The following is a 6000-nucleotide window of genomic DNA, read 5'->3' as shown; positions in this document are numbered from 1 at the left end:
GCACGGCAGCATACTTTAGATCACAAATGAGCAATGCTGATGTAGGAATCTATATTTCTCTTGAAATTTGTTCTAATATTATTATCCTATGAACTGGAAGCTTTCTGTCTCTATAGGGGTTACCCCTGGATGTGTTTCATAATTTCTGGCCTTGTAGGTTCTCTAAGGGTCCTAAATGCTATTTACAGTACAGAAATGATGTTAATTTTTTTCCCGTAATACTTCACTCTGTTCTTTGAAGATCAAGTGCTTCTGAAAATGCTTCTCCCTCATGCTGTCCTTGACAGGTGGCTAAAGTCTTTGAACTACTGAGAATTATCAATTTTCTGCATACACAGGTGACTCAGACTCCCTAACTCATGGTAAATACCATCCCATTTACAGTCTGACTTGAGACAGCACACTGTTTTCTTTTTGAATACTAAGGTATTCAAAATAAGAATAACTTCAACAATACAAACCTACAATGTTTGAGTAATTTTATCTCAAGTGATAAACAATATTTATAGTGACACCAAATTAACTTACAAAGGGAAAATGATTTTCTGACTAGTTTTAGGAGAAAGGCCAATTTTGGCTTTGGAGTATACTTATGAGAAATAATAAAAATGTTAACATCCTGGTATAGAATTCTAAATAAAATCCACCATAAGATATTTTAAAATGTATGTAGGTTTACAATTTTGGTTTTGGAACAGAAGATCAGTGGGCGGAGATATGTAGGAGCTGAATAGCACAGAGAACACACTTTATTATTCATTATGGTTCTGTGGAGAAAAATTACAAAAGGAGCTGGGATACAGCCAGCAGAAATAGCAACAAGTCTTTGTGCTGCGGATCTAATGTTGCATGGGAACTCATATTCTTGGGACTGTTCTGTGAAGCACATAATGAAATTTCAACAGTATCAAAGATCACCACTTAGCAGAGATGGGTGGTTGAGCAGCATCTTTCTTAGAAGGAATTTACTAACCTTTATGGATGAATACATAACTTAGTTATTTAAATACCCACTGCTTTTATTTTTATTATATCTACATAAGCTCTAGGCTGTGTCATAGAGATGGTTGGTTCTTCTAAGTTTCCAAGGCTGCTTGTTAACTTATAAGGATTAACCATCAAGAAGACATTTTGAATTTCTTGTTCCTTAGCACCATCAAAACATTGAGAGAAATGGGATTCACTCTATAAGTGAACATACCTTGACTCGCTTGTATTATCTCCTAGGTGAGAGGTTTAGAAGATAGTTGGTGACCACCGGATGGCCATGGGGTTTTGAAAATTAATTTGGGGAACGTAATCAATAATGTAAGGATGTTGTAGGGTATCCAATGGACATGTGTCCCATTAGGGAGACCACCTCAGGGATTATGTAGATGCCTGATCTCTGCACTATACACCTGACGCTGAACAATACTGAATGCCGACTATAATTTTATATAAATATATATATGTATGTATAGGTATATATTTGTATGTATATGGTTACAGGAAGCGGAGTACAGCATTAGGAATAGAGACAGTGGAAATGTAGTGGCTGTATGCGAGGTCAGAGGGGTAGCGGATGGGGGGTGGGGGGTTCACACAGTGTGAGGGATATGAATGATAAATGTCTAAGTATTGCCTTGTCTTGTGCACCTTCAACTAATAAAATTTTAAAAAAAGATGTTTTGAGACAGAATTCCAAATAGTTGAAACAATAATTTATTTTAGTCTTGTAAGGAAAAAATAATGTACACCTCATTTTTTACATAACTAGATAACCAAACGTACAAAATATTGAGTCACTTGTATAAGTGTGATGTCAATGGCAAGGTTATATGAGAAAATGAAAGACATTTTAAGCCAAGGAATTATGACTGCTAACTGGGAAACCTGGGAGAATGGAGACTTTGAGGTAATTTGTATTACCAAAATCAGACTCCTCTAATATTTCGATCAGATAGAAATAAAGAATATTGTCTCTATGTGATAGTATATGACAGGACTCATAAAAATGGCACAAACTGAGTCATATATTAACAAGACCTGGAGTGATCAGGAAAATCAACAAGGTGAAAGAGGCAAACTAGCCTGAATGATGGGTAGATATTAACAGAGGAATGATGAAGACTGAATTCTATACAAGATAAACAACATGGGAACAGAAGTGAAGGCAGTAAGAACAATGCATCATTGGAGAATGGTAAATATTTGAGTCTAGCTGGATCATAGGGTTCTTGCACTAGAGTAGCAGGAAGAAATTCTCTTTTGGAGAATTTTAATGGCCAGGTAAAAGAATATGGGCACATTTTATGTATATTTCATTTTAAAAAACCCAAAAACAATGGACACTCTTATTGAGGTATTTCAGGAGGATAAATCTAGAAGCATAAAAAAAATGAATTGGAAATAGGAGACTCTGGAGGCTAATTAGAAAAACACTGAAATAGCTTCTGCATGAAATGATAAGGTTTGAGCTCTGATGGTGATAATGACAAAGAAAGGACAGCACCACTGTGAAAGATCATGAGAAGGAAAAAATCATTAGGATTTAATGACAGGTCTTGGGGAGGAGAAAACAAAAGTCAAAACACCAGAATTTCAGAGAATGGTGACGTGGAGATCAAACTAATTTTAAAATAGAAACAGAAATTACAGGAAAGAACTTGGTTGCTTTAATATGACATATTGACCTTTCACTAAGGTAATTCTGTCAGTGTCTATAAGACAATAAAGTGGCAGTTCCAGTAGTAATATTTTTATTTTAAAAAATCTTTAACATAAATAACATAATACTGGTTCATTCTTGGTGGTAAAAAAAAGTGTTATATTTTTCTTTGTAATTTTATGATTCTTGTTCATTTCCAAAATAAAAAAGAAAACAAAGGCAATAAGAGTAAATGAGTATGTTAAGAAATGAGAGCTCAAGGAGGAATATGCTAGCTTATTCCTGGTTTGGCAAAAGATGAGAATATATGTAGCTAAGGGGGAATTGTCATTTAGTACATGAAAATAAAAAGATGGAAGATGGTAGAGAGGAAATAACTGATTAGACAATATCATAGAGGTGGTTAGATTTCAAGGAATCAGGAGATTAGAAACACTGACAGGAAAGTGGGAATCCTCCTCTAGAATGAGGAGGGGGGCTGAAATTCACAGAGGCATTTAAAGGTAATGAGGAGGGGAGGTGATTGGAAAGTGGATTTTCTAATTATATGGACTCAGTCTTTCAACTACTTTGTAGATATATTCATTTATTAAGAGTAAGAGATAGAGATGCTGTGATTAATTTATACCCTTGAAGAGTACATAGAATTTGAAATGGCTTTTGTGGTCATTATAACAGAAATTCAATCATATATATATATATATATATATATATATATATATATATATATATATATATATATATTATTGTTGAGGACCAGTGAAGGAGCACTTAGTGTTAGAAAACGTTAATTTGTAGTGGATGTTCAAAGCAAATGATCATAATGTTCTTCAGCTGAACTCTTGAGAGCAAAAGCTTGGTAATTGGCAGGGCAGATCTGGTAGTTCAGAGTGAGAAAGTTTCTATGTGAGAAAGAAAATAAGAGGCCTGTGCATTGACAACTGGTAATTGGCTTTGTCACTAACAGATAGGCTAGAGTAGATTCTTGTTGAACATAATTTCATAGAACATCAACATTGAACAAGGATTCTCTGTGACGGTAATAAAACAAGACAAAATCAGACCACTCTACAATCATGCTGCAAAACATATTTAAAGGGCAACAACAAAAACAAAACCCTGTGCGACCACAGAAATGACCAAACATTCCCCTCTCTCTGCTAACTAAATGCAACCTACTCCCCAATGACAACTCTAACCTCGCTCAGTTCTTTCTGCTTCCTATGCACTTTCTGCAGCATGCACTCCAAAGCAGATATTCACTTTCTTGGAGCCTCCCTAAAATCAATTAGCATAAACCCAAATCCTAGAATAATCCTCCAACTCCTTCTTATTGGAGTGTTGCATTGTTCCTCATGGTTTAGTCTACCTTGTTGCAACGGGAAAGTTAACTTTGTTAACTATAGGTATTCCCAGGGGTCTTTCGCTGGAGGGCATCAACATAAGGCACAAAAGCTGGCACTTTCATCGTAATTACAAACTGGAAGGGCATAAGTGAAACCAGAAAGGAGCTGATGGATTAAAAGATGTGGACAGAACTCACAGCAGTGGTGAAGAATCAGTTTAGTGTGTGAGACTGTGCACAGGGGACATTAAGAGAGGACAGACTTCACTATAATCATGACAATTTGTACTGAGTGCTTACTATTTATAGCTCCAAGCACAGCTTGTTGCACTCAGTAGACTGTACTGTTTGAACATAATTTTTATTTTAAAGATGGAGATTAGAGCAAGTTCTTTGATCTCAAGATGAGTAGACCTTTTCGCATCAATTCAGACTCACAGTATGTTAGGAACAGAAGGATGCTTCAGTGTTACCTCTCTTTCTCCACTGAAATGGTAGGGAAGAAAAAGGGGATCTCTGGCCAAAGAGGGGAGTTGAGGGGATCACTGTTCTCTTTTGCAGGGCAAAGTAACTCAAATTATATACATTTCATTTATTTTGTCATCCAGATATCACCTTCAACCACCAATTTGTTAATGGAGAAAAAAATGTCACTAAATATTCCATCTGGTTTAAACTTATTTTGATAAAATAATATCAATGAGCATCATTCAGAAAAGCAGATTTTCAGATTTGGAATAACATATTTAATCTTTCAGAGGCCCTTCACTTCCCATTGCTTCCCTCCCTAAGGTGGTATCAGGTATATGAAGAAAGGGGTTTTAACGAACTCCCTGACATGTAAAATTACCGAGATCCTCAGGTGTGATGTCGCTATCTTCTGGCCTCTGGGACAAGATTCCTTGTAAACATGGGTGTGGCTAACCTTGCTGATAGTCATGGCTAAAGTATCTGATTGGTTCAGTTAGTGATCTGGTGTCATTTAACTTGGTCAGAACAATTGGACCTCAATTTGGTCTTCACTGGTAACAGGTAATTGATGGCAACTGATCCCCCATCACATCTGCTGGCTCAACAGTTACAGTGAGCTCCCGATCAGGCCAGCCAGATCTCAACCCAATGCCTGTGCCATTGGGAACGGGGTTGGTTCAGGAAAGGAAAACTTCAGGGCTCCCTTCTGTCAGATCCCACTAAAAGGTCAAGTTCCTACAGTCTTGTTCAAGGTTAGTGGGAAGAGGGGCAGCCCAAGAAGTGACCTTTTCCTAGCTCTCTCTCAATGGAGAGTGAAAGCAACACCTTCCTTCTCAGCCTTTAATGTTATCCTTATTTATCAAAAATGCCTCCTTCCTATGTCCTACAGCCACAAATAGGGAAATTAGTAACTGCTTACTTCTTTCCCTCTCCCTCATTTTCCTCTTCCTTCCAATCATTTCCTAGCCAGAAATGGGCAATGTTTCTCTATAGATCCCCTATGCTGTATTTTCTTTGTACCACTGGGAAGTATTACAGACTAAAGTCCTACATGGGTGTGGTAAGGACTAAGTATAAACAGGGCTTCATTAGATTGATGCTTCATAGCCTAAGATTTGGAAAATATGTACTTGCTAAAGATAATAGTGGACTTGCAAGGCTGCCACCTTGTGGCTTAATCCAATTTAGAATATTTACTATTACCTAGGTCTTCAATAACTAGTCACAATCACCTCTCAGGCAGATGGATGCCTAGCAAAAACTAAGTCAACTGTAGTTCACAAAGCAAATCAAAAGGAAACTAACCTGTTAGTTCAATATAATTGATTGATAAAGAAATTGTGAGGATCCCCGGTCAAGATGGCAGCGTAGGTGAATGCTGCACGTGCCTCCTTACATGACCATATCAAATTACAACTAAACTACAGAACAACCATCATTGAGAATCTCCTGAAGTCTAGTTGAACAGAAGTCCTACAACTAAGGATACACAGAAGAAGCCACATAAACACTGGTAGCAGGGGCAGAGATGCAG

The sequence above is a fragment of the Rhinolophus sinicus genome, chromosome X (assembly GCF_036562045.2).
Source record: "Rhinolophus sinicus isolate RSC01 chromosome X, ASM3656204v1, whole genome shotgun sequence".
NCBI lineage: Eukaryota > Metazoa > Chordata > Mammalia > Chiroptera > Rhinolophidae > Rhinolophus > Rhinolophus sinicus.
The sequence above is the reverse complement of the archived record's forward strand: the minus strand, read 5'-3'. Positions refer to the sequence as shown.